Genomic DNA, 25,776 nt, shown 5'->3' on the forward strand with positions numbered 1-25,776 from the left:
GAGTTGACCATGCAGTTCACCCATGATGGTAAACCTTGTACACTGAAGGGGGTTAAAGCTCAGCCCATAGCTGCAGGAAGTTTGGAAGCCGTCTTCAAGGCTTGCCAACATGACTCAACACCCTTGCTGCTGAGTATGGGCTCAATGCATGCAGGGCCCACTCCAACCACAAGAAGTAATAACCCAGCCCCTGACCAAACCCAGCAACTCCAATTACTACTTCGAGCCTATCCGGATGTTTTCCAAGAACCCACTATGTTTGCCGAACTGAACCTGTTGAGAGAGCTGATAAGAAGAAGAAGAGGAAGAAGAAGAGAGGAGAGTGATGTGTTCGGGCATGTCTCCCTGCTTCAGGGCAGCAATATCTTGATTCAGTCTATAGATTCCGGCATTATTCTTTTTCTGCCCATAGGTCTTAGACACCTCCCATATCTTGGCAGCTGTGGAGAAGTGTTGAACCGTCCTAGCTACCCTGGGAGTCATTGAAGCAAGCAGCCAAGACATGACTGTAGCATTCTCTCTTCTCCAAACAGCATATTCAGCACTCCCTATTTTGGGTTCTTTCTTCTGCCCGTCCAAATAGCCTTTAAGATCCCGGGATGTGATAAAGAGCATGGCCAAAACAGACCATTCCCTAAAGTTGTATTCATCAAGTAACACACTTGTTATCTGTAGGCTGTGCAAATTAGGGTTCTCCAGATTAGGAGACCTCCCACTAGTCCTAATATCTCTAGAAGAAACTTCCCCAGATATGGAAGACATCTTCTCCGACTTGAAAGAGTACCAAAACTGTCACACAGGTTATGTGAAACCTCTTCAGACTTCCGGACCTTGCAGCACTGTAATCTCAGACCTGAGGGTCTGTTTTAGGGCTGTAATACCCTTCCCACTCTGCTGTACTGCTCCACTCACTGCTGTCGCAAGCTGCCACTTACAGTTGAAGTGCCGAGCCAAAGAAAAAAAAAACTCTGTTGTGTTTGGCCACTGTTGCCACAACCCTGACCTAGCTGTTGTGGCTTCTACCACACACCAATCACTGCTATCGCACGTTAACCTTCACCCATGAACTGTTCCAGGACTGCTGAAATCAGTCCTCTCTTCTAGATCTGTTTTACACAGATCTCACTTAGCCGAATGGCTACACCTTGCTCTATGTATCTCTTAGGGCATCAGCTACTAGGACTAACTCCCCTTGGGCCCAACAACCAAGGGAAACCCTAGGTATAGGTTCTGCTGTGTTCTACGACCAGACCTAGGGGTTCTTTGCAGTACCAAGATAGAGAGAGAAGTGCGAGACAGCTGCTGTAACCAGGCGAGAGAGGTGTTCTACGACCAGAACTAGAGCTCTGATGTGTTCGAATGGGCATTGTTCACTAATATAAGAGCAATACATAATTTACATGAAAGGACCAGGATGCCCCTAATTAGTGATGGGACACCCAGTCTAATAAAACACAAGATACAATTAGGCCCAGTTACTAAGGCCCATTAACTAGAGACTCTAATACCCAGCCCAGACAAAAGAATAACAACATATCAGCCAAACCAACACTCCCCCTCAAGCTAAGCATGGATGTCAATCATGTTTAGCTTGCCCAGTAAGTCCAAAAATTTCACTGTGGTTAGCCCTTTAGTTAAAACATCTGCAATTTGCATCTCTAAGGGAGTGTAAGGAATGCAGAGTTCTCTTGTGACTATTCTTTCTCTAACAAAATGGCGGTCTATCTCAATATGTTTTGTTCTATCATGTTGCACTGGGTTATTTGCAATGTTGATAGCAGCCTTGTTGTCACAGTACCCCAGTTCACCAAGAAGAATTTTAAGCCACAACAGTTTCGCAACACCATGAGCCATAGCTCGATATTCTACCTCTGCACTAGACCTTGCAACAACATTCTGTTTTTTACTTCTCCATGTAACTAGATTTTCCCCAACAAAAGTGCAGTAACCTGAAGTCAACTTTCTGTCACCCACAGAACCAGCCCAATCTGCATCAGTATATCCTTCAACTTCAATTCTATTGTTTTTTCTGAACAGAATCCCTTTCCCAAGGCAAGACTTCAAATATCTGAGAATTCTTTCTACAGCCTTCATGTGAGGAATTTTGGGATTGTGCATAAACTGGCTGACAACATGAACAGCATAAGCAATGTCGGGACGAGTGAGGGACAAGTAAATTAACTTCCCCACTAACTTCTGGTATCTCTCCTTATCAGGGTAGTCCTCTCCCACTGACTCCTGTAGACCATGATTCAGTTCTATTGAAGTATCTGCTGGCCTGCACCCCAACATGCCTGTCTCTTGTAGAAGGTCAAGGATGTATTTCCGTTGACATATATAGATGCCCTCTTTGGATCTAGCAACTTCAATCCCTAGGAAGTACCTCAGTTGACCCAGGTCTTTGATTTCAAATTCAGCAGCTAGGACCTCCTTCAGTCTGTTGATCTCCTCCTTATCATCCCCAATAATTACCATATCATCTACATAGACGATAAGAGCAATAGGTTTCCCATTCCTCTTCTTCATAAATAGAGTATGATCTGCCCCGCTTTGAATATAACCACCTTTCTTCATGGCTCCACATAGCTTCTCAAACCAAGCACGAGGGGACTGTTTAAGGCCATACAGTGCCTTTCTCAGTCTACACACTTTTCTGCCAAATTCATAACCTGGTAGAGGATCCATGAATACCTCCTCATGTAGATCACCATTTAAAAAAGCATTCTTCACATCCAGCTGATGAAGCTCCCATGAGAAGTTTGCAACTAATGAGAGTAGGACTCTGATAGTGTTGAGTTTTGCTACGGGAGAAAATGTTTCTTTGTAGTCAACTCCTTCCTTTTGAGCAAACCCCTTTGCCACGAGTCTAGCCTTGTATCTTTCAATGGACCCGTCCTCTCTATGCTTCACGGTGAACACCCACTTGCATCCAACAGTACCTTTCCCTTCCGGTAGATCTACTAGTTCCCAACTCCCTGCTTTCATCAAGGCCTTCATTTCTTCATTCATAGCCTCTTTCCACCTTGGGTCAGACACAACCTCAGAGTAGCTAGTAGGAACATGCACAGAAGAGAGAGCAGACACAAAAGAACAATAACTAGGGGACAAGTGTGAGTAAGACACAAAATCCGCAATAGGGTATCTGATAGTACAAGAACGAGTAGATTTACGAAGTGCAATTGGAAGATCCAAGTCAGAGGAATTGATAGGATTACCTTGAGTTACTGAGACAGGTTGATCCGAGTCCAATTGGTTGCTGTCATGAGTTGGAGGGCTCTTCTTCCTTCTATTGTAGGTAACTCTTATATCTTTTTGCTGCCTGTTGAAGCCTTTAGTAACATTTTCCACACCACTAGTAGTAGCTGGGCCAATGGGAGCCTCACTAGATTCACCTGGGATACCACAACTAGGAGGATCAAGAGGAGAAGATGGAAGATCCGAGGCAGAGAGGGGCACAAAGAAATGGGAAATAGAAGAATCAACCGGAGGGTCCTCTTCCATCCTACTAGTCTCCCCCAGAAGAGGATCCGAGGAAGATTGAAAGTAGGATTGAGACTCAAAGAACACCACATCTTTTGTGACATATCTTTTCTTGGTGACTGGATCATAACACTTGTATCCCTTCTGAGTAGGAGAATAACCCAAGAAGATTCCCTTTGTAGCTTGAGGATCCAGTTTTGTCTTCTTTGGATCCTTGACATGTATGAAACATACACACCCAAAGACCCTCGGTGGAAGAGAAAAAACAGGGAGATGAGGGCAAAGAACCGAAAATGGAGTCTTCATTCCCAAGACCTTAGATGGCATTTGGTTTATCAGATATGATGCAATGAGGATTGCCTGAGACCAATAGCCTTTTGGAACCTTGTGCTGAAATAATAAAGCTCGTGCAGTCTCCAATAAGTGTCTATTCTTGCGCTCAGCAACCCCATTCTGTTGGGGGGTACTAGCACAAGATGACTGGTGAATCATTCCCGCATCCTCCATAAACAAGTTTAAGGATCTTTCGAAATATTCAGCAGCATTATCTGACCTGAATTGCTTGATTTTCTTGCCAAATCGTGTTTCAATCATTTTGCAAAATGCCATGGTTACCCGTGGCACTTCATCTTGTGTCTTTAATAAGTAGATCCATGTGCATCGAGAATAGTGGTCAATAAAACTGATAAAGTATCGATAGCCATCCACAGAAACAATGGGAGGACCCCAAGCATCAGAATGCACTAAGTCAAAAGGTGCTTGAATTCCATTACTAGAAGTTGAGTACACAGTTCTACACTGTTTTGATAATTGACAGACTTCACAAACTAACTTTTGACTTGACACACCTTGAAACAATTCTGGAAACAACATTTCCAATGACGAGAACTGTAAATGACCTAGTCTAGCATGCCACAGGTGCAGCTTAGATAATGACTCCACATTAGATTGACCACTAGTAGTAGATGTTTGAAGGGATGAACTGATGTCTGCATCCAGGTAGTAGAGGCCTCCACGCTCATGACCGCTCCCAATCGTTCTCTTCGTCAAACTGCCCTGAAAAACACAATGGGTAGGAAAAAAGGTTATGCTACAATTCAAGTTCTTGGTAAGTTTTGAAACAGATAAAAGATTTGAAGAGAGATTGGGAACATGTAAGACAGATTTGAGGGAGATGTCATTGCTTAGGTCAACCACTCCTTTCCCAGATATGGTAGAGAGGGAACCATCAGCAACCTTCATCTTGTCTTGACCAGACATTAAACGATAGGAAGAGAATAAGGAAGACATGTGAGTCATGTGGTCAGTTGCACCGGAATCAATAATCCAGGAGGCTGGATCAATGGAACTAGTTGCACTAAAGGCTGAAACAATACCTGATCTGGCAAGGGAGGTGGAAGCAAGAGAATTTGTCCTTAGGCGGGCCAGTGCCCGACTAAGTACCTCTACCTCATCAGCTGTGAAATCCATAGGCCTATGTCCTTGGGAACTGGTAGTCTATCCTGAAGAAGAGGAAGCAACTATGGATGAGTGTTTGGAACCTCCATCGTTGTGACTTGCTGCTAGGTTCCCACTTGTCGAATGGCCCTTCTGGTGCTTCTTCTCTTTCCTCAATGCTGCTGGTTTCAAATGAGGGTAGAGAACCCAACAGTTCTCTTTCACATGTTTTTCTCCCCCACAGTGAGTACACCTCAGGTGTCTCTTGTCAGAGAACTTGTTCCCCCTTTGGCTTGTAGAAATGAGAGCTGAATGTTCTATAGACTGCTCTACTGGTTTAGTCTAGGCATCAACTTGCATCTCCTTTCTTCTCACCTCTTCATTTCTCACAAGATAGTAGACATGATGTAGATCAGGCATCTCATCTCTTCCCAGAATTTGGGACCTTATGTTCTCATATACCGAATCTAGGCCAGCCAAAAATTTGAATGCTCTACCCTCTTCAACTTGTTTGTTGTGTTTCTCCTTATCTCTGGCATTCTCCCAGTCTATGATGAGGTGGTGATCCAGCTCTTCCCACAATCCTTCTAATGTAGCAAAGTATGTAGCAACACTCAAGTCTCCCTGCTTCAGGGCAGCAATATCTTGATTCAGTCTATAGATTCGGGCATTATTCTTTTTCTGCCCATAGGTCTTAGACACCTCCCATATCTTGGCAGCTGTGGAGAAGTGTTGAACCGTCCTAGCTACCCTGGGAGTCATTGAAGCAAGCAGCCAAGACATGACTGTAGCATTCTCTCTTCTCCAAACAGCATATTCAGCACTCCCTATTTTGGGTTCTTTCTTCTGCCCGTCCAAATAGCCTGTAAGATCCCGGGATGTGATAAAGAGCGTGGCCGAAACAGACCATTCCCTAAAGTTGTATTCATCAAGTAACACACTTGTTATCTGTAGGCTGTGCAAATTAGGGTTCTCCAGATTAGGAGACCTCCCACTAGTCCTAATATCTCTAGAAGAAACTTCCCCAGATATGGAAGACATCTTCTCCGAATTGAAAGAGTACCAAAACTGTCACACAGGTTATGTGAAACCTCTTCAGACATCCGGACCTTGCAGCACTGTAATCTCAGACCTGAGGGTCTGTTTTAGGGCTGTAATACCCTTCCCACTCTGCTGTACTGCTCCACTCACTGCTGTCGCAAGCTGCCACTTACAGTTGAAGTGCCGAGCCAAAGAAAAAAAAAAACTCTGTTGTGTTTGGCCATTGTTGCCGCAACCCTGACCTAGCTGTTGTGGCTTCTACCACACACCAATCACTGCTATCGCAGGTTAACCTTCACCCATGAACTGCTCTAGGACTGCTGAAATCAGTCCTCTCTTCTAGATCTGTTTTACACAGATCTCACTTAGCCGAATGGCTACACCTTGCTCTATGTATCTCTTAGGGCATCAGCTACTAGGACTAACTCCCCTTGGGCCCTACAACCAAGGGAAACCCTAGGTATAGGTTCTGCTGTGTTCTACGACCAGACCTAGGGGTTCTTTGCAGTACCAAGATAGAGAGAGAAGTGCGAGACAGCTGCTGTAACCAGGCGAGAGAGGTGTTCTACGACCAGACCTAGAGCTCTGATACCATGTTTGCCGAACTGAACCTGTTGAGAGAGCTGAGAAGAAGAAGAAGAAGAAGAAGAAGAAGAGAGGAGAGTCTGATGTGTTTGAATGGGCACTGTTCACTAAAATAAGAGCAATACATAATTTACATGAAAGGACCAGGATGCCCCTGTTTAGTGATGGGACACCCAGTCTAATAAAACACAAGATACAATTAGGCCCAGTTACTAAGGCCCATTAACTAGAGACTCTAATACCCAGCCCAGACAAGAGAATAACAACATATCAGCCGAACCAACACACTACACTACCACCCCCTCGAGCCCATGACCATCGGATCCCCATCCAACCCGGAGCTCCACCCACCAATGTAAGGCCCTACCGCTACCCCCATTACCAAAGAATGGAAGTAGAGCGAATGGTGACAGAACTGTTAGGCAAGGGACTAATTCGGCCCAGCAGCAGTCCATATCACCGGTGATTTTGGTGAGAAAGACGGGAGTTGGAAGTTTTGCGTGGATTATAGAGCCCTGGACTGCATCACAGTCAAGGACAAGTACCCCATACTGCTGATTAAAGAATTGTTCGATGAATTGGGCCAAGCTAAGTATTTTTCCAAGATGGACCTACGGTCAGGCTACCATAAGATCCGGGTCCACCCAGATGACATGCACAAAACTGCTTTCAGAACCTCAGATGGACACTTTGAGTTCCTTGTGATGCTGTTTAGACTAACCAATGCCCCTTCTTCATTCCAAAGGATTATGAACGGAATTTTAAACCTTACCTGCGTCTCCTTGTTCTAGTGTTCTTTGGTTACATACTAGTTTATAGTTCTGTTGGGCTTCTCACTTGGAACACTTGCAATGTGTGTTAAACTTAATGTGGCAGCACCAACTGTTTGCTAAGCCCACAAAATGTTCGTTTGGACATACCCAAATTAGTTACTTGGGCCACATCATTTTTGGAGGGCAGGTGCACACGGACCCGGAGAAGACTGAATGCATGATCTCCTGGGCCCGGCCCAACTCCCCAAAAGCTCTTAGGGGGTTCCTGGGGTTAACCGGTTATTACCAGACGTTCATTAAAGGGTATGGAATACTTGCAGCACCTTTCACCCGACTGCTCAAGAAACATTCATTCGAATGGGATCAGAAGGCAGAAGAAGCCTTTCAAGCACTTAAGGAAGCTGTCACCTCACCTCCTACACTGGCCCTTCCTAACTTTGAGCTGGAGTTCATAGTAGAGGCTGATGCTTCGGGCACCGGAATTGGTGCAGTCCGAATGTAGCAGGGCCAGCCCTTGGCCTACTTCATCAAGGCCCTCTCTCCACAGGCCCAAGCCAAGTCCACCTACGAGAAGGAGCTCATGGCCATCACCCTAGCAGTCCAAAAATGGAGAGCTTACCTACTTGGGCCGGCGGTTCATTGTCAGGACTGACCACCGCAGTATCAAGCATTTGTTGGAGCAGAGAGTTTTGGGCCCTGACCAGCACAAATGGGCCTACAAGCTGATGGGGTATGATTTTTCTATCGAATACAAGCCAGGACCCTCCAATGCAGTAGCAGACACCCTCTCCAGAGCTGAAAACCTGTGCTCATTGGGCGTGTCTCGACCAAGCTACCCAATGACATCATAGCTGAAACAGGAAGCCCAAGATGATCCCCAGGTATAGGAGGATGTGACCCAGGTCCCAGGATACACACTTCAGAATGGGCTTCTCTACTATAAGGGACGGATGGTGGTGTCGAGTGAGTCCAAATACCATCAAGAGCTGTTGCGGCTCTTTCATAACTCAGCCCAAGGAGGGCACTCGGGAGTTCTGCGGACCTATAAACGTTTAGCCGCCCATTATTACTGGAAAGGAATGAAGTGAATGGTCCGGCAGTTTGTGACCCGATGCACTATGTGTCAACAGCAGAAGTGCAGCACCCAGAACCCAGTCGGACTGCTGCAATCACTGCCAATACCCGAACAGGTATGGGAAGAAGTAACCATGGACTTCATAACAGGGTTGCTCACATCCCAAAGGAAATCCGTAGTGCTGGTGGTGGTAGACCGGCTGAGCAAATATGCAGACTTTATAAGCCTCTCACGACCCTATATAGCAGCCACAGTGGCCCAAGCTTACATCCGGGAGGTGGCCAAGCTCCATGGGACCCCTCAGTTCATCTTGACGAACCGGGATCCGCTTTTCATGAGTACCTTCTGGAAGGCATACTTCACAGCCCAAGGGGTCCAGATGTTGCACTCCACTAGCCACCACCCCCAGACAGATGGGCAATCAGAGGTCGTTAACAGATGTTTGGAGACTTATCTGAGATGTTTTGTGGGCGATAGGCCCAAGCAGTGGGCCCAATGGCTGCCCTGGGTGGAATACTGTTATAACACCACCTTCCAGGTGTCTGCCGGGACCACCCCCTTCAAGGTGCTATACGGTTACGAACCTCCTTCTATACTGCCTTATGAACAGGGCATGTCACCGGTAGCCAAGGTGGGCACACAGCTGCAGGCCAGAGACACTACCCTGAAGCTCCTCAAATTCCATCTACAGCAGGCCCAACAGCGAATGAAGCTGGCCTATGACAAGAAGCACCGCGAACTGGAGTTCTCCGTCGGGGATTGGGCCCATCTTCAGCTCCAGCCATATCAGCAGACCTCATTGGAGAGGAGGGTGTCTCAGAAGCTATCTCCTCGGTTCTTTGGCCCATTTCAAGTGGCAGAACGAGTCAGGCCAGTAGCATACCGTCTCTGCCTACCAGCTGAGTGACAGCTACATCCCATATTCCATGTCAGCCTCCTTAAGCCCTGTGTGTCTACTACTGATACTATCAGTCCTACTCTTCCACCATTCACTGAGTCAGGGGAGGTACTATTTGAGCCCAAGATGATTAAGGACTTACGCTGGGTTCACAGGAGAAGGAAGGTGATCAAACAGTCATTGGTAGTATGGCATGGCTTGCCTCATGAGGATGCCACGTGGGAAGACTACATTCAGCTTCAGAAGCAGTTTCCTACACTTGACCTTGAGGACAAGGTCGTTCTGGAAGAAGGCAGGATTGATAAACCCCATAAGAAGAATATCCCAGATGAAATACTTCAGGCCCATCAGGCCCATTTGAAGGTCCAGAGCGTCACAAGGGTTACTCCACCAATTACGTTTGCATACACACGTCGCCCACGTACTGAATAGAGGCATGTGTGCTCAGAAGTTGTTATGGGTTGTACGGCCATGCACTATAAAGGCCAACCCGCATTGCGTGAATGGGCGGTGAAACATTTAGCAGAATATCGTTCTCTCTCTCTCTCTCTCTCTCGACCCTATTTCATCTGTTTCAGGAGGGCGAGCTCCCTTGAACCAGCTCATCGGCAACCCAAATAGAGGAGGGTATTAACAGTGAGAAACCTAATTCAGAGCACAAATTACTTATTGTTTTCACCACTCAGTTAAGAGAATGAGCAAGATTATAAACTATATCATTCCAAGCCTTCCAAATGAGAGTAAACAATGGCCAACCTACTCAACATATAACTAGCCAACTCCTCTGAATGGCATTGACATAAATAAAATGCAGAAATTCATTGACACAACCAAAATGATACCACATAATTCTAAGACCACAGAAAGAAGCAAACAAAACAGCTTTCGAAAATGGACAATGCACAAAAAGCTATAGAACATCTTCTCCTTCCATACAATGGAAAGAACACACATTCTCCACCTGCATACCAATTCTGGTCAGAAAGGACTTAGTGGGAAAAAATCCTCTAATTATTCTCCGCAAAAAGAGTTTGCATTTTGGAGGTATTTTGAGTTTCCAAGCCTTCTGAATTAGTCTTTTCTGATTTTCTTCCACTACCACATTTGAGTCCTGCCGAAGATAGTCACAAAAGAGTTTGATAGAAAACTTACCACTAGGAGCTCCTAACCACAGAAAATTTTCCTTATCCAGAGTTCTAAAGACATTGGTTCCTAAAATGAATTGAACTTCTTCATAAGAAAGCAACTGATTTAGCTTTGTCACATCCCAATCCCCATTCTCCATGATCAACTCTTTCACAGTTAGAGCTTGATCCCCCTCTAGTTGGTGAACCTATTGGAGTTCTAAAGCTATTTCCATCATAGATCCAAGGACAATTTTACATATTAATTTCAGCATTCCTGCAAATTTGAACCCATAATTTTGGCAAAAAATACCAAACTGCTTTACAAATTGTTTTCCAGATTTGAGAAGCTTCCTTCAAAAATCTGTAAGGGATTAGCTCTTGATTTTTTAAATATCTACACTTTAGGAGCTTGACCCACAAGGCAAGCTCATGATTTTTATCTACAATTCTACATTGTTGATTTATTGTGTTCTAATTAATGTATGCATTTACAGTGGTTACTACATATGGTGGTTTGATAAAGGAAAGGTATTACTTCATTCCAAGAGAGAAGAAATCACAGAATGCATCAAGACAAAATCGTGTGGTAACTCACCCTATTAAGGAAGGAGGTTGGTGGAATTCTACGCAAGGCAATAAAAAAGATTTTTGATGCAGAAAGGAGGACCGTGGGATACAAGAAGAGTCTTGTATTCTACCGCTACAAGGAGACTAAGAAATCTAGCAAATCCAGTGAAAAAAACCAACTGGATTATGCATGAGTTCAGCCTTGCAGAAGATGATGGAAAAGTAGGCAACAAGTTCCAACAATGGGTCCTTTGTAGGATTAAAGAGAACAAGAAAAAAGGAAATGATACAGAAGAAAGACAAGGAGGAGGAGGAATCATGGCCGGGGACTATAGGAATTTCAATGATGCATTTGCATCCTCAATCCCACTTTTAGAACAAGGAAATTATCATCAGGAAGAAACAATATTGGAAGATCAACAGGGTACCAACAACACTACAAATGCAGTATTGTGGACAAAGGGGGATGAGGAAATGAGGGAAGCAGAGGAAATGATGACATTTCGAGGAATAGTGTGGGCAACTGTACTGGTGTTGCCAGTGGATGATGCAGAGGTGGAAATTAACGAACTGTTGGAAATGATTGAAACAAATCATAGCTATTCTCCAGAAGTTCATACAGCTCATCCCAGTGGGGGCATTAAAGAACAACAGCAGCAACTACCACAGCCACAACAAGAGGACAGTGCAATTCTTATGCAGGAGCATATCTACTCTGATGAGGTTTTCTACCAGCAGCAACAACCATAACTACAACCCATGGAGATAACACTGCAGGCAAGTCAGCAAGCAAATAACCATGTGAATCTTCGGTATGATGTGATTCTTGGGTATTTGGTGTTGAATAACAACAGCAGCAGCAGCTACTACCACAATGTCTACAACCACAGCCAGCAATAAATCAGATATGGGATGACAGATACCTGAAAAACATGAATTTGTACAATGGTCCCAATCCCTCATTTTTTACCTCAGTATCATTGGCCACAGGAGACACAATTTAGGGTGGTTAAATTTGAAAGCTGGAGAAAGGGAGAGATGAGTAAGAAAAAAGAGGGGGATGAGGAGGAAAAGATAATATGTTTGTCTCATCCTACTATTGTGTACTACTACATTTACTTTTCTGAGTAATGAAAACAACCCAAACACCCTTCCATGGACGTAACTTCCATTTATGGAAGTGAACCACGTAAACCACGTAAAAATTTGTGTGCCTTCTTCCTTCATTTTTTATGCTGACTGTAAGGCTATGTTTAGTTAGATACACGGAGACAGAAAGTTGAGGGGGAAGTTCTTGACAAATTTTGCCAAATTCCTCAAGAACAATTCCACCAACTTTCTGTTTCTGCACTAATCAACAAAAAAAAAATGTTATGTTTCTGTGTTTTTCTCAACCATGCCAAACACACACAACCTAAGAAAGTGTACTCACATCTAAATTAACCTCGTGTAAAAACCACACACAGGATCCAAGTTCAGTTGTCAAAAACAATTTGTATTATAAACAAGAATAGAAAAAACAATGTTCTTAGAAAATTCTATAGGATGAAAGCAATGTTTTTGGATGATTCCAACAGGTCAAGCAATTCTTACTCGTAGTGGATTATGGGGGAGAACAACAGTTGCACAAGGTTCCAACTATGTTTTACAAATGGCCATGGAAGGAAAATGTGTTAACTTGATTCAATCTTCCCATGCGATTCCCACCTACACCCACACCCACTAAATAGAAATCTTCTCCTTAATCAGAAGGCAAAATCCACTCAAATAAATTCTAATGTTGGAATTATACATAGTTCAACTGTTTTCTCCCTAACCAAACCCCTTACTTAATTCAACTGTTTTCTGTCTTGGTTTTCCTATACATATTAATGGTATGTAAAATGAAACAAATTCAGCCTAGGAATGGTGATAGGTTGGGTTTGGTCTAGGTTGTGGTCATACCAACTCTGACATATAAAGTTGAACTCCAAACAAACCCTGGTTCACCCTATTAAAAAGGTAGGGTGCTAACTAAATTGAAAAATAGAATGAGGAGGGGATTCCTTGGCTCATTCATGAATCAATAAGGACAATATATCAATTATAGCTATGAACGTTGTACCTGTCAAACAAGGGGCATCTAACATTAATTGCAGGACAATTGCAAATTGAATGAGGTAAAACCTATGAACTTAAGGTGTGTATGTGTGTGGGAGGAGGGTGGAGGAGAGCAGAGCAATTTCAAAGTAGACAATAGATTTAGAATGCAAATTATTCTTACTTCTGAAATGAGATGAAAATAAATGGTGAATGGTAAGTGAAGCTAATTGATGTTGTCCCTAAATGGTGTCTGAACTATAGGCAAGCCAAAATCTAGATGTGAACTAAGCATATCTCATACATGGGATGGTCGGTTCATTTTCTATTTTGTTTTGTTTCAAGTTTCCCGTTTAGTATAAACTTGCAGATACACCCTAACCTATCTGATGGCACTGTATTAACTCCAAACTACAGATTTTTTTATTTGGTGAGTGGGGAAATAAAAGCTGCACGTGGGATCCAATTCTACAACTATCCAATTTGAGATTCACAGTGCTGACCAAATATACCAATACAAGCAAGTCTCTCTTTTTGTTTTATTGTCTTAATTATTTTATAAAAATATATTAGGTAGAACTGTTTCATACATGTTGATATATAGTGCTCTTCAATAACACAGAAAAACCCTTATCCAATCAGGCCCTTCTCAGATTTGAGTGACCAGTCTTTTCCAGAGAGAGAGAGAGAGAGAAGAAGAAGAAGAAGAAGAAGAAGAAGATGTACTCGAGCTCCTCTTGCAGTCAGATCTTCTCTGATACCATCTAGAATAGAAAAGAAGAAAAGAGAAGAGAGAAGGATTACCAAAAAAGTGATTGGGGCAGCGCCCCACTTGACTTATATATTAGGGTGATCAAATAAAAGGGGATATTATAAGAATACCCCTGATTACAACTTAACAGAGAAAACATAAAACATTCCCTATAACAGTCTTGGTAACATTCCTTACAACAACAAAAAACTTGGCTAAATGGCTAGGAACCAACCTTTAAGAAAATTAATCAAATAGCTGTATGTAACATAGAAACCAGAATTTGCTTGAAGATGTAAAATAGTTCAGATGCTAGGGAGCATAACCCACAAGACAAGGAGTTAAAATATAAATTCTTCCATAGGATTCCTTCTAGAGAACCAATAAAAGAGAAAATCTGAAAAATGCTGCCCTAGCTTACCAATTAGATTAGATTTCCTTGCTCAAATGACTCTTTGATCTTCTTTCTCATATAAAACCGACTTGAACTATAAATTTCAAGTCTATATTCCACCAAGTGTGAGAGAATCGAAAGAAAGTCCAAATCTGATCTTACTTTTTCCTGCTTTCTGAAAGAAGCAATATCACCCATTCAGGGGTAGTGTAAAATTCCAAAAAATGATGAAAAATGCTCACAAATATTCCTCATTGAAGGGTAAAAATCCTAAACAGATTGCTTCACAAATTCAAGAACCATATTGTGTAAACAGTAACTGTGAATAGTAACATGAATGGTAACCATAAACAATAACTCGATTGCTAGTCTTCCTTGGTTCACCAAACTAATTCCCACACTAAACCTGCTCTGTTACCATGTTATGGAGAAATAGTGCAGTAAATTAGTTGCCGTAGTTGCTGTTTTTATAAGTTGTCAGTTTTTGCTATGTTTTTAGTTGCTGTTAGTGTTGCTGTTAGTGTTACCTGGGTAGCAGGGTATTTATGCCTTTGTACTGATTTTTATATTAGAAACATATAAATACCAATTGTGAGAGAGGGTGGCAGACAGATCAATTGCGCCTTTATTCTCCTATTCTTATTTTCTTCCCTTCTCCTCTGTTCTCCCCAGCTTTCTCCTATTCTTTTTCTCTTTTCTTTCTCTTGTTTTTTGCTGAAACTGCATCAGAACACTGGCCGACTGTGAACAGACCATCCAACTTGGTATCAGAGCAAAGTTTAGGGCCTGTTAAGCTTCTTCCAACTTACTACATGAGGATAAATTAAGGCTGGAGTTTTCAGCTTGGTGTGCCTAATTCTTGGAGGTTTTTGGAGAAATCTGTTGCTGTCCAAGACCTGTGTAATCTTGGAGATCACCAACAACCAGGAAGAATTAGAGATTTAGGACTGGATAGAAGTTTAAGGGTTAAAACCTTCATTGGTAGTGGCTCTCAGGGTTTTCTGGGTAGAAAATACATTCTTTCAGAAGTCGACAGCTTATAAAAGGTGGTTGGATTTTTCTGGAAGGAGGGGCTAGATTTTCTGGTTTTCTCTAGGGCTGGTATTGGTTCTGGTACTAAGTTGCTGAAAGATTATTTCAGAGCTGTAATTGACAATGGGTTGCTGTACAAAATCCTTTTTCAGCCTCTTAGATACCTGTGAGTCTTTGGTGATGTGATTAACATGGAGACAGTTGGGAAGGAAGCAAAAGCACTTAGGGAAGGATCTATGGGGCCTGGAAATATGTCACAATAATTTTCAGATTACCACTGTTAAATTTGATGGCACAGGTTACCTGGAATAGACCCAATTAGCCATGATGGCTATTGGAGGAAAGGGGAAACTTGGATATATAACTGGAGATGCAACTCTATGCAGCTCCACATCATTAGAAATTACTTATGCAACAATTACTTACTAGGAACAGTATCACTTTGTCTCAGGCTTATTAAGAGGGTAAAAGGAAAGTCATGTTACATATTCCACCCATGGAATCAACAATGGCAGTAATGAAACCAAAGCCTATAGGTGATAAGGAGAGGGATATAAAATGGGAAGACAAGAGGGAGATCATTTGTGATTATTGTAAGAAACCAAAGCACACTAGGGACACTTGTTGGAAGTTGTATCCTCATCTTGTTCTAGCAAGACTCAAGAATAAGAAGGGAATGCTAATGCAGCTGTTATTACTGATTGTGCATCTTTTACCATGAAATCCACATCCCTAGATGCCTTATCCGCAGTCAGAGCTGCCTTAATTCAATTAGAGAGTGACATTGGAGCTTCAAGATCATCTCAACCATCAACCACTACATCCACTGCTACTCCCACCTTGATTTTTGCTCACTCAGGTACAAGGGCTACTGCCTATCATGCTTCAGCCCCAGGTAACACTAGTCTATTTTGGATTGTTGATCCAAGTGCTTCAGACCATATGACTAGTTTGTCCTCTATGTTTACCTCTTACTCCTTATCCTCTGGAAGAGACAAAATTTCTATTGTTGATGGCTCCCTTGTACCTATTTCTAGCAAGGGAGATATCAGAGTGTCTAATGTCATCTCTTTTGTCCCCAATCCTACATGTCCCTAAGCTTAGCACCAATCTGCTTTCAGTTAGTAGTATTACAAAAAAGCATAATTGCTCAGTAACCTTTTTCCCTGATTGGTGTGTCTTTCAGGATTTGGCGACAAAGAAGGTAATTAGGACTGGCCATGAAATGAATGGAATCTACTTGCTAGAGCATCTGCTTGGGAGGTATAAAGAAGTTACGATGTCTTTTGTATCTTAGTCTGTGAGTCAGATTTTTCTTTGGCATAACTGGTTGGGTCATTTATCTTTTAAGTCTTTGAAGAGTCTTTCTACTTCATTTGAGTTTGTCCAAGTGTCCAGTTTGAGGTGTGAAAGTTGTGAACTTGCAAAACGTTGTAGATAAACCTATTCTTTGAGTAATAAAAAGAAGCATTGTTCCTTTTGAAATTGTATATACCGATGTTTAGGGGCCATATCACATTACTGCAATTGGAGGGGTACAGATATTGTTGTGGACGCTTTCATTGGGAAGCAATATCGCTGCCGACAGCAGCAGTAAAGGGTGCAAGATTCGGTGTTCTCATCTTATCTAATTCAGTGTTCTCATCTTATCTAGCTAGACACAGTTCTATCTTATCTGTTCAGTGTTCTTATCTTATCTATTTTCAGTAGTATGGATTAGTAGGGAGTCTTATCTGTTTAGTGTTCTTATCTTATCTGTTTCTATCTTAGCTAAATTCAGTAGTATAGATTAGTAGGGAGTCTTCCTAAAAGTAGGACTCTTATCTTCTTGTAATCTCCTATTTAAAGGAGCTGATGATATTCAATAAAGATATCGAAATTTTCAGTCAAGAAAGAGCAGAGGAGAGTTGGTGATCTCTTTAACAAATCACCATTAAGGCGCCAAGATAGGTTCCTCAAGAAAAGGGAGGAACAAGGGAAAACAAGAGGTTTTCCCCGTTGACTGACCTGTGACGAGATCCTATTCGCGGGCCCTTAACAATTTGGTATCAGAGCCAGGCGTCATGGGTGACCTTGAGCAGTTGACGACTAGGGTTCATGAACTGGAGCACAAGCTCGTGGAAAACAGCACGGAGGTGCACGAGATCAAGAACGACGTCCGAGAATTAAGGCGCTTGATGGAGTTATATTTTTCTAGCAAGGAAAGGAATCCAGAAGGGGCTGCAACCACAAACGGCCACCGACCAGACATGGCAGAATCGTCCGACGAGCAGCAAGTCGTTGCCTCGGGAGCCGCGATCGTTCCCAAATACAGTAAGCTGGAGTTCCCTTCCTATAATGGCGTTGGAGATCCTTTGGGATGGCTGTACAGATGTGAGTAGTTCTTCCGCAACCAACGGACAGAGGACAAAGATAAGGTAAGCTTAGCCACATTCCACATGACGGAGGAGGCGCAGCTCTGGTTTTATAGATTGGAGTAGGAGGAACCCGGGCTCAGTTGGACCCAATTCAAATCCTACTGCCTTCTCAGGTTTGGGCCCCCATTAACAAGCAATCCATTAGGCGAACTAATCAACCTCAAACAGACGGGAACGGTGGCTGAATATCAACGTCAGTTTCAGACCCTCCTTGCAAGAGCATCATCGGTACGACCAGACCAGCAGGTTGACATGTTCACCGCGGGGTTAGCAGAAACTTTGAGGGTGGATGTGGAAATGCAAAATCCCCCCAATCTGGTTACTGCTATGAATTTGGCTCGCGCCTTTGAATGCAAGCTGCAACTCAACCGCGGAAGTATCAATATAGGGCGGCCTCAAACAGCATGGGCATCCCCGAAACCACTCGGAATGGCTCCATCTTCAGCAGCCAGCCAAGAACAGAAACCACAGACGAGCAACAATTCCAGCTCGGCATCCAGTTTGGGGAGCAGAGTGGTTGCACCCTCTATTAAGCACTTGTCCAGGGCTGAGATGGCGGAACGCAGGGCGAGGGGACAGTGTTTTAATTGTGATGAACTTTACTCAACAGGGCACAAGTGCAAGAGACTTTTCTGCCTCAAGGTGGAACAAGAGGAAGATGAGGATGAACCCTCTTCATTCAAACCCGATCCAAGAGGGAAAAATCATTCCACCTATCCTGGATTCCTTTGACTGTGTTTCAAGACACCTATCCTGAATTCGAGCTTGAGGACAAGCTCTTAGTCCAGGAGGGGAGTAATGTTGTGGACGCTTTCATTGGGAAGCAATATCGCCGCCGACAGCAGCAGTAAAGGGTGCAAGATTCGGTGTTCTCATCTTATCTAGCTAGACACAGTTCTATCTTATCTGTTCAGTGTTCTTATCTTATCTATTTTCAGTAGTATGGATTAGTAAGGAGTCTTATCTGTTCAATGTTCTTATCTTATCTGTTTCTATCTTAGCTAAATTCAGTAGTATAGATTAGTAGGGAGTCTTCCTAAAAGTAGGACTCTTATCTTCTTGTAATCTCCTATTTAAAGGAGCTGATGATATTCAATAAAGATATCGAAATTTTCAGTCAAGAAAGAGAAGAGGAGAGTTGGTGATCTCTTTAACAAATCACCATTAAGGCGCCAAGATAGGTTTCTCAAGAAAAGGGAGGAACAAGGGAAAACAAGAGGTTTTCCCCGTTGACCGACCTGTGACGAGATCCTATTTGCGGGCCCTTAACAGATATTTCTTATTATTTGTTGATGATTACCCTCAGTTTTTACCTTATGCATTCTCGAGATGAGGTACCTACTTTGACCCATGCATTCCACTAGATGATGTTGACACATTTTGGCATTAGAATAAAAAATCTTAGATCTAATAATGCCAAAGAGTATTTTGCAAAATCCTTGGCCTCATATCTTCTTGAGTATAGGGTTATCCATCAAAGTACCTGACCTCACACACCTCAGCAAAATGAAGTAGATGAGAGAAAGAATACGCACATCTTGGAAGTTGCTAGGAGCATCATGATGAATTCTAATGTTCCTATAAGTTTCTGGGGTGATACCATCCACACAGTTGCTTACCTTATCAATTGGGTTCCTTCACGGGTTTTAGATATGAAGCCTACTCACAACCTATTGTATCTTGATAAGGACCGATTCACCATTCCCCTTAAGACCTTTGGATGCACTTGCTTTGTTCAAATTCTTGGACTTGACCATTCTAAATTCGATCCTAAGGCAACCAAGTGTTTTTTTCTCAAGTATGCACAAAATCAAAAGGGGTATTGTTGTTATGATCCAGTCTCTAGGATTCATTTTGTGTCTATGGATGTTACCTTCTTTGAGGATATTCCTTATTACTCCAGATTTCATCTCAGGGGGAGAGTGGTGAGTAGGGTATCTTTGCTCAAGAAGTCCCTTTGCCTATTCTTGTCACTGAAGGGAAGTGTAATGAAGGGGACTGTTAGAAGTGTAGAGAGCTAAGGGTGTTTTACAGACAATGGTGGAAGTAGGTTGGTTCCGATAATGAGCAGTCCAAGCCACTTCCAGTCTCCTTTGGGGCACCAGATCTAGGTATTACAACCTCTTTACCCACAACTACTGCAAATGACATGCCCACTACCACCATTGAAATTCAGCCTTCCTCGGATGGCCTTGACCTTCCTATTGCAATACACAAAGGGAAACGTCGTTGGATTGCAACATCTACAGAAGCTAGATGGTGGAGAGTGGGGAAGAAGACGATGACGCGGCCACCAAGGTTCGAGTTACCACTGGGAAGGGAACTGTAAAAGCAAGGGATAGGAAAGCAATACCCCAGTCTTCCACTTTAAATGGCAAATTAGAGGATCGGGCTAGGACTTTGCTCAGGTAGTAACGTCCAAAGATGGAGAAAAGCTGTCAGAAGACTTTTTGAATTTGAACAAGTGTTCGAAGGTGGGGATAGGTGGAGGTACATTGAAACAACAACCAGGTGGGTTGTCAGGGAACCAATACTAAACTTTTAAAAAGACTGGGTCAGGTTCAAAATTGTAAAGATGGGCCAACGGCTGAGGTGAGGGGTACTAGTGGGCCTGGTCATAAACTTCAAGTGGATGGGCCTGGAAATAAGACTATAACATCGATTAAGTCCATACATAAATCAAGTGACCACTTAAATAGGCACGTGAGGTGGAACAAGGTTCAGACTATGGACAATTGTTGTGTTTTATCTTCGTCCTCTCCAGATTGGTCTGCAACTGGATTGAAAGAAAAACGATCGTCTGGTCCGACTTTAGCATGGCAGCCAAGACTGGTCTCTTACTCTACTAGCCCTGATAAACCTAATCCGAGATATAATCACATGAGGTTAAGAGAGGAGGATTCTGTTTCAGACTGGGTAAGTGTAGATGATGAATCTCTAAAAGAGGAGTTGTATGTTGAAGAGTCCAGCTTTGGTAGTATACAGAGTAAATGTCATAGAAGGATTGGGGAGGAAGATGACCCAGGATTAAAGTTACTGTTCGAAGAAGGGGCTTGTACACCTCCAGGAGAGATGGTTCGGCCTTGAAAGGAGTTGGAAAGAAAGAAAACAAGCTCGGGTGAGGAGAAAACCGAAGCAGGGAGAAAAGGGGATTCAATCCTTTTTAAAGACCAGGAAGTGGGTGCTTGTACGGTGTGTGTTGGCAATCTGGTTCATCCGAGCAAAGCTATAAACTGCCCGTTTCCCACTGCAATCAATCCAGGTCTTGATTTCGAGGGTCCTATTCCCAGCGAAAGTCAGAAAAAGGAGGTTCAGGCTAGTCCAACAACTCATATTGCATCTTCTTCCCCCCCAAGGTTTGGATTGTTTTCAGGTTCAGTTTTTGGTTACTAAGGGCCCGTTTGGCAAGTCTTTTTGAGAAGATCTTCTCATAGCTCTGATAGTCAATAGATGCATTGAGCTTTAGACATAAGATCTGGGCAGCCCAAAGATCGTTTAGCAGACGCGCGTCTTTCCATGCGTCGTTTCAGGTTTTTTCGTGTGAGATTAAAACGTGAAAGACGCGAGAAGCTTCATTTAGAGCTTCCCGAAATCAGCCCAAAATGGGCTTCGCACGTCTTTTCGGCACCGTGTCTTTTGGCGGCTAGATCTTCTGCGTGCCAAATGGGAATAGACCGATTTTCGGTCTTCCCGGCTTGTAAACAGCCGAAAGACCGCGCAAAAAGACACGCCAAACAACACCTAACTCTGTTTCCCCAAGTCCTGTGTGTTTGGCCTACAGGTGAATCCAGCGCAACTATAAAGTTTGCCAATTCATTTGATTCAGGACAAGTGACAGAGGTAGTGGGGGAGATAAATTCTAAAGCAGAAGAGAGAGAATTGGGGGACAATTTGGGACTTGATCTTGGAACTATTTAGAATCAGAATGGAAGAGGAGCTGAATGAGAAAAAGGGTAGGGTTGAGGAGGAGATTATTCAAAATCCCAATATAGTGGAGAAAAGTGGATACAGTGGAAATCAAAAGGACAACAGAAAAAGAAGAAGAAGGGGTCAGGTAAGAAACTAGAAGGAAAGGAGAAGGTGGAAGAGTCTAGTAAGAAGATAGGAGAGCTTTCTAAGAAGAGGAAGAAAAAGCTAAGTGAGGTGGAGAAGTTGAAGAGTGGGGTGGATTATGATAAAGCAAGTGGGGGTAGGAAGGATAGAAAAAAGAAGTAAAGAGGGCGGTTTGATTGGGGCAACCTAAAATATCTGTCCATGAAGTTAATAAGCTGGAACGTAAGAGGTTTGGGGAGTTCAAAGAAAAGGCGAGTGATCAAAGACTTCTTGAGAAGAGAAAAGCCAGATGTGATCTTAATACAAGAATCAAAATTGACTGAGGTGGACAAGAAATGGGCGAGAAGTATCTGGTCAACAAGAAATATGAGTTGGGCCTTTGCACAATCATGGGGAGCTTCATGGGGAGTTATTACTTTGTGGAGAAATGAAGACTAGGAGTGTGAAGAAGAATTAATTGGTGTTAGAGTTAGCCGAATAAGGGTAGATTAGTCAACTCACCTTTGTTAAGTTATGTGCTTATGTGGCAGTCTTATTAGAGACTCTCTGTCCCATACTTAAGTGGGGGCAGTTTAGTCTTTGTACAATTAATTAGAGCCTAATCACTATTAAGAGGTCGACTGATAGGGTTAAGTCTATAAGGTTCGACAGTTCTTTCATCTTCTTCTTCTTCTCTTCTTCTTCTTCAACTTTTCTTTCTTCTTCTCCTTACTGGTTCGGACTACTGTAGCAACAGTCGAAACATGGTATCAAAACAGGGTTCGTGACCTGCTTCAATTCGTGACAACTTCAGTTTGTGCTTCAGTTCTCTCCTTTTCTTTTTTGGGCTGTCAATGGAGAAAACTGGTTCGTCCTAGGCCTGAAACATCTCAGCTCTTCTTTCTCTCTGGTGCGCAGAACCTCCTTTCTTAAGAAAATGACTTCAGCAGTGAATGGTTGGTTGAAGCTCTCAAAAGAAGGTTGGTTATCTCTTCTCTTTGTGTTGTTGGTATTTCTGGGTTGAAAATCTTCAAGAACCTGCGAGGACTGATTAGAACCTAGAGAACTAGGTTGGTTGTTGCCCCGGTTCTTGGAAAAAATTCCAAGAACAGGCTGTGTTTATAGTGACCGAATGGTGTAAGGGCTGCTGCAGGTGGCCAAATGGTGTAGGGGCTACTGTAGGTGGCCGAATGGTGCAAGGTGTAATGCAGTGGCACTAGTTGAGTTCTCTTTGGTCTTGTAGTGCCCTCTTAAAAGTGTTAGACAGGTCTGTACCGTGTGTGACAGCTATGGCTGTGTGGTGGTGCTTGTGATGCACAATCTCTGTTGAGTAGTTGTAAGAGGGCTTGCATGTGGTTAGTAAGTGCCGAATTAATGTCGGTGTGGTTCATGGTTTTGTGAAATCAGTAGTGGTGTGGACAAGAACAAAGACTTGTGTATCTATCATTGTGTTTAGGGACTGCTGTAGGTTCTGGAACATCAAACTCCTAACAGCAGCACTTAGTTGGTGACTGGGAATTCAGATTAGAGGCAGCATTGAAAGAGTATCATGGCAGCAATGGGAGATGGCTGTAGTGATCAGAAACCTAGTGTGGTGGTTTCCTCTGACTATCTAGGTGTACAGATGACTTCAATTAAACTGAATGGTGGGAACTATGTTCCATGGGCCAAGTCAGTGGAAGTTTTTCTCAAGGCAAAGAGGAAAATGAAGCATGTGAAAGAAGATAAACCACCGGCTGACTCTCCAGGGTTTAATGATTGGGAACAAGAATATGCTCAAATCATGACATGGCTATGGAATAGTATGGAACCCAAAATAAGTGCCAACTTCATGTTATTAGATACAGCTAAGGACATATGGGAACATGCCAAGAAGCTGTATTCTGGGCAAGATAATACTACAAGGGTATATCAGCTCTATCAGGAGTACTTTGATCTGCAACAAGGAAATAAAACCCTAAAAGAGTACTATGCCAGTATGAAGAACCTCAGAAATGAACTCAATGTCAATCATCCTCTCACTCCAGATGTTAAGGTTCAGCAACAACAGAGGGAACAACTAGATGTCACAAGGTTCTTAGTGGGGTTGAAATCAAAGTATGAACCAGTTAGGGCCCAAATATTGGGGGGCTCTACCCTTCCTACACTTGAGGAAGTGTTTGCACGGCTCCGTAGGATTTCTTTGGGACAGCCAGAGGAGGCGGACGTGGTAAAAAAGGGGGAGGACATGCCTCCCGAGGAAGTCGTGGTGGTTCCATATTTGGCCGTGGTGGTGGTCGTGACTTAGGGAGAGGCCGTGGCAAAGGAAAAAGCAACTCTACAAGGAAGTGTACCCACTGTGGCAGGGAAGGACATTCAATAAATTTCTGTTATGATCTCCATGGCCCTCCCTCTACATGGGCCAATCATGTTGTAGCTGGTGGGGTTGACATCAGTGATAATCAACAGGCAGACCTAACTCCTTCCACATCTACATCTGTTTCCGGGAGGGAGATGGTAAGTGTACCGCGTGATGAGTACGAGCGGTTCCTTCAGTCTACTTCACAGCACACTACTGCTACTCTTGCCCACTCAGGTATAGCTTGCCTGTCATCTAAAACCTCTCTCTGGATTATTGACTCTGGAGCCTCTGATCACATGACCGGGACTCCAGGTGTGTTCTCCTCTCTCTGAAAATTCCACATCTCAAACTATTATCCTTGCCAATGGTTCCTCCTCTCCCATCTGTGGTGTTGGCAATGTTGACATGGCTTCTCTTTCTTTATCATTTGTTTTATATGTCCCTAAGTTTCCATTCAATCTTATGTGTGTTAGTAAATTAACCAAGACTCTTAATTGTTCTGTTACTTTTTTCCCTTCCTCTTGTGTTTTTCAGGATCTCAAGACGGGGAAAAATATTGGTGGGGGGCATGAAGCTAGTGGATTGTATTATCTTGACGGTGGTGGATCGTCAGTTGCACTTCAGACTTCACTCACTCCTCTACAGTGACATTGTCGACTGGGACATCCTTCTCTCAAGGCACTCAAGATACTAGTTCCGTCTTTGAGTCATTTGTCGGTGTTACAGTGTGAGTCGTGTCAATTTGGGAAACATCGTCGTGTTTCCTTCAGTCCTAGTGTTGAAAGTCGTATGTTGAGTCCTTTTGCTTTGGTTCATTCAGATGTTTGGGGCCCGATCAAAATAGAGTCTTATAATGGTTACAAGTATTTTGTCACTTTTATTGATGATTGTTCAAGGATGACATGGATTTACTTAATGAAAGAAAGAAGTGAATTATTTTCCATTTTTCAGAAATTCCATGCTGAAATACGTATACAATTTGGTGTTCCAATCAAAGTTCTTCGTTCAGATAATGGTTAGGAATACTTTTTTACTTCGTTTCAACAGTATTTAGAACAGTATGGCATCATTCATCAAACCTCATGTGCATCCACTCCTCAACAAAATGGGGTGGCTGAACGAAAGAACCGTCAGTTCCTTGAAACTGCTCGGTCCATTCTTCATCATATGAGTGTTCCTAAACGGTTTTGGAGTGATGCTGTACTTACGGCATGTTTCCTCATTAATCGGATGCCCTCCTTCATTCTTCATGGTCGGTCTCCCTTCTCTATCTTGTTCCCTACTTTGTCTCCATTTCCATTAACACCTCGTATCTTTGGTTGTGTGTGCTTTGTTCACAATCTGAGTCCTGGAATAGACAAGCTAGATGCACGCTCCATTAAATGTGTCTTTCTTGGGTACTCTCGGACTCAAAAAGGGTACAAGTGTTATAATCCCATTACTCGGAAGTGCTATGTCTATCCTGATGTCACCTTTTTTGAGTTTGTCCCCTTCTTCTCAGGAACTGAAGCATCTTCGTCTCCACCTTTACTTCCTCTTCCTCTTCCAGTCAGTGATCCCGTTCTGGGTGTTCTTGTTGGAGTTGACTCGTCACCTCATCCAATGCAGATCCCTACTGAACGACCACCGATTCGGCAAGCCTATACACGTCGAACAACACCGGCCCCTCCTCCAGCTTCTACCTTGTCCGCGGATCCTGTCGTTGCTCCTGTTGCTGAACCCTCAGGACTTGATCTACCCATTGCCT

General features: G+C 43.1%; 1 protein-coding gene across 11 annotated transcripts in view; it reads right to left on the reverse strand.

The window, feature by feature from the left end:
* LOC104601620 (Tetratricopeptide repeat (TPR)-like superfamily protein) overlaps positions 1–25,776 on the reverse strand; it is a 69,692-nt gene that overhangs the window by 16,296 nt on the left and 27,620 nt on the right. For all 11 annotated transcript variants that reach the window (XM_010265025.3, XM_088893569.1, XM_088893571.1 and 8 more), the window contains one exon: positions 14,235–14,382. The gene's annotated coding sequence lies outside the window, so the exon portion shown is untranslated. The remainder of the gene's footprint in view (positions 1–14,234; positions 14,383–25,776) is intronic.

The sequence above is a fragment of the Nelumbo nucifera genome, chromosome 8, assembly GCF_055504915.1.
Source record: "Nelumbo nucifera cultivar China Antique chromosome 8, China Antique-T2T, whole genome shotgun sequence".
Classification (NCBI taxonomy): Eukaryota; Viridiplantae; Streptophyta; class Magnoliopsida; order Proteales; family Nelumbonaceae; genus Nelumbo; species Nelumbo nucifera.